The 3,708-nt window shown below is 54.4% G+C and overlaps 1 long non-coding RNA gene across 1 annotated transcript; it reads left to right on the forward strand.

The window, feature by feature from the left end:
- The first annotated feature begins 302 nt into the window (after positions 1-302).
- LOC100959249 lies at positions 303-1,818 on the forward strand. The gene is made up of 2 exons (XR_154323.2): positions 303-458; positions 1,039-1,818. It is a non-coding gene; the product is annotated as an uncharacterized LOC100959249 (long non-coding RNA).
- The last annotated feature ends 1,890 nt before the right edge of the window (positions 1,819-3,708 follow it).

Below are 3,708 nucleotides of genomic sequence, written 5' to 3' on the forward strand. Positions count from 1 at the left end.
GGGAAGGGTTGGAGAGGATGGAGGCACGACGTCTTGGGAGCTGTCTTTGGGCCACTGTGTTGGCACCGAGGGGGGTGTGAGCAAGGGCAGGCTCTTGCCCTTTGCTGTACCCAGGCACAGCAATTGGGGGCTGCGCGCCTTCTGCGGCTCTTTGGTTTCAAGGACACAGCGAGCTGCTCAGGACTTTGGGAGCCAACATCTGTCTGACTGGTGACGTCAGCAGCCCGTGTAATCCTCTTGTGCTGAAGGCAGATGCCTTATTTGTTTGGCTGGAGCGAGCCATTAATCCCTAATTCTGGATCAGCTAGCGAGAGGGAAAGACCGGACCGCTCCGACCCACCCCCTCCCCACCCCCACCTCCCACCTTAAAGCACCTCAAACCGCAGAAGCCTCTCAGCCTCCTCTTCCCTCCGCGGACGCGCTGAGCAGCGATTGAAAACGCTTTGGTTCCTCCGCAGGTTTGAGCAGGGCTGGCAGGTCTTTCTCCTTGGAATTTCCGGGGCTATGTGTACGTGTGATTCTTTCCCTCATCGATCCCGTCGATTTTCTTGCAGTCTTGCAGTTTGCAGGGTCCTAAGCCAAGAGGGGTGGAGAATGCAGAGCGCGGGTCTGCCGTGTGGTCTGAGGGAGGGGGGTGAGCCTGGGGAATGGGGGTGCGGAATGCGGGACCGGGCGGGACGGAACAGAAGGACCGTCTGAGGATTTGCCGTTACGTATCCAACTCCCGGATTCTCTTCTCCGGACGCGTCGGTGTCCGCAGCGCGCGGTCCTCTCCTAGCGCGCCCGCAGTCCAGACCTGCGCTCCGGGCCACCGCGCAGCCCTGCGGGCTGCTGGCCTCGGGCTCAGTGTGCCGCGGGGTTCTCTCTGCGCCAGGCTGAAACCTGGGGGCGGAGGTCGCGACCAGTTCACTGGGGTCCTGTCCGCTCTTGCCTCGTCTCCCTCGCGTCCTCCCTCCCTCCTCGCATCCCTTCTCTCCAGCTTGCCCCTCCTCCCTCGCGTCTCCGTCTCTAACGCTGCGCTTTGATTCTGTTTTTCAGGGGCGCCTTCTGGGGTCTCTGCATTAAGACCGGCCCTCCGCGGTCTCTCCCGGAGCTGGGGACAGTGGAGTGGGCCTCTGCCTGGGTCGACCGCACAGTAGGGGACGCCGTGAAAAGAGCCGCCTTGCCTGCTGCCTCCAGCCCGCTGCGCAGAGGGCTCCGCCCGTAGAGGTCAACTCCCCTCACCCCTTCCTCTCTCCTGCTCGCCCTCCCTCCGCCCGGCCCCGGCACTTCCATCCTCCTGATTCTTGCCGCAGTGTGAGGAGTGAGCGTCCGCTGCGCTGCCCTGAACTGAACCCCCCAACCGGGCCGAGACTCGAGGTCCGCGCTCCCAGGCAGTGGGGAAGCCTTAGCGAGCAGCCTTTTCTCTCTGCAGCAAAACCATAGCCAGACCAGATGGGCCGCCCAGCTCTCTCGGGACTAGGCAGGTGCTGTTGAGTTAATTTTTCCGCATTACAAAGAAAGATGACCCAGGCCGCCCTTGGACTCTCATCATTTTCCAAAATCTTGCAGCCAAAACCGCGGTAACGTTAACAGAGGACGGAGAGAACAGGCGTATCTGTGTGTTTATCTTACTTGCACACACGCGTGTTTGTTTTCCCTTTTGTGTGCTAGATTTCATCCCCGACCGCAAGATATGATTGGCAAAGGTTTCTGCAGCCAAACACGCAATGGCGCGGTCCTTTAAAACCTTCCATTTCTTGTAAGTGCCTTAGAAGAGATTCAGGGCGAACCAACTGGGTTAATTGCCTCCAGTAAAATAACACGATTACAAAATTAGATCTGTACCGGAGGGGTAATTAGCTTGATCCACGTCGTCATTTGAAAACCAGATTTCTAGGTGTATGTATGTGTTTAGGTGTGCAGTAAATGGCATGGCGATATCACGCATATGCAGACGCAGACACATGCACCGTCTACACTTGCACCAAACAGCCTAATTAGCAGCGATTTTGGCAGATGTGTCAGGAGGCGAGCTGAGACAGGAGCTGGGCTTATGAGTTATGATTCTGTAGGTAGGGACTCGGAACTGGGGGCGGAGGGTGGGTTGGGAAAGGAGTGTGGTAGTTACAGTGAGTCTGTTATTTTCCGGATCAAGATCAGAGACTCTGCCCTCCGTGTTCACAGCGGACCTTGATTTAATGTCATACAATTAAGGCACGCGGTGAATGCCAAGAGCGGAGCCTACGGCTGCACTTGAAGGACACCAGAGCATCTCAGGGTCAGAGAAGGGAAAAGGCAGTTGCAGGAATTTAGGGGTTGGTAGAACGAACCCATCCCTTACCCTGTAAAGCCCCTTGAATTGATTCCAGAGTCAAGCCAGTGTTGGAAAGTGAAAGCTCATACTTTGCAGTTAGACCCTCAGCAATCCGAAGGCGAATCGCCAAAGGGGATGTTAGGAGAGCCACACTGACAGCTGTCAGAAAAGCAGCAGTTCCCGTCTGTGTGAAGATGCTAGAGAATTGAAGCATTTAGAATGCACTGGTTCTTCCAAGAGCACGTAGTGCGATTGTCTGCAATCCTGGGGCAAGCTGGGAAAACACAGAAGAGAGAAATGTAACCCCGAATGGTGCCCTGGCCGTACTGCACAGGAAACCTCAAATGGAAGATCGGAACAAGCCCTCGCCCCATTGCCCCTTGACTTTTTCTCTTCCCAATCTTGAGGTGTCCTTGGTTGACTTTAAAATGCAAAGATAACTTTCTTGTTTGGGCATTGTTGGTGCCAAATGGCCAAATCGGTCAAAGGAGTAGCATAAGGGGAAAGGACCAGGTCAGACACTTTAGAAGGACCTGGTAAATTAATTTATTGTAAGCCAGTGAGGTGGACTGTGTGAAGGTAGCAGTTCTGCACGAAGGCCTAAGAGCCAAAGAAAAGCCCAGGCCGAGGAAGCGAGCTTTGATAGATGTCTTTGTTCTGCCTTGCCCTGCAGGGGCCGGAAACAAAGGGAAGGAGCTAAGAGGATGCACCAAGGTGGCCGCGCCCTCTGCGCCCGGCGCTGTCCGTGGTGCTGACCGTGACCCGCTTCTCTCTCCGTATTTAAGCCAGAAAAGCAACAGGACTATTCCACTCTCACCCAAAAGAATAATAGAATATTAGATTAATTGAAAAATGAAAATTAAAGGGAAGGAAAGGCTACGTACAGCGAAACAACATTTTACCGAAATAGTTCACTGTAGCTGCTGTCACCCTTGTCTGGTCCTTTTCAGCCGTCACGTAGTTATGCACGCAATCAATATACGCATCCCGGAAAGAAACTTCAGTTTATTTAGGCTGAAATACGAATCTAAGCAGTGGGAAGTACTTGCAAAAAAGAGATTGCGGAGAATAAGGCTTTATGTTTTTTCTTTCTTAAATAATCTTTCTTAAAACATAGAAATATAAGATTCTCGGCTGTGGATCTTCATGCTCACGTGGTCACCAAAGGGAATCTAAATGGACTCAAGTGTGAGCCTCGAGGCTTAACAGGAAGGGACGGGACGGGGACCGACTAGGTGAGACACAGCAAAAGCCCACTCAGCCTGCCAGCTTGAGCCGGGCTCTTAGCAGGACAGCCTTCATAGGCGGGTCCAGAGGACCGAGCTCTGCAGAGCGCTCGAGTGCGCAGGAGCCTGCTCCTCACATCCCGGCCGCCGGGAGGCACTGGAGGGCCAGGAGGCCTGAAACCGCAC

Source organism: Otolemur garnettii, unplaced genomic scaffold (assembly GCF_000181295.1).
Source record: "Otolemur garnettii isolate 467f Iridium unplaced genomic scaffold, OtoGar3 scaffold00113, whole genome shotgun sequence".
In the NCBI taxonomy this organism is placed as follows: domain Eukaryota; kingdom Metazoa; phylum Chordata; class Mammalia; order Primates; family Galagidae; genus Otolemur; species Otolemur garnettii.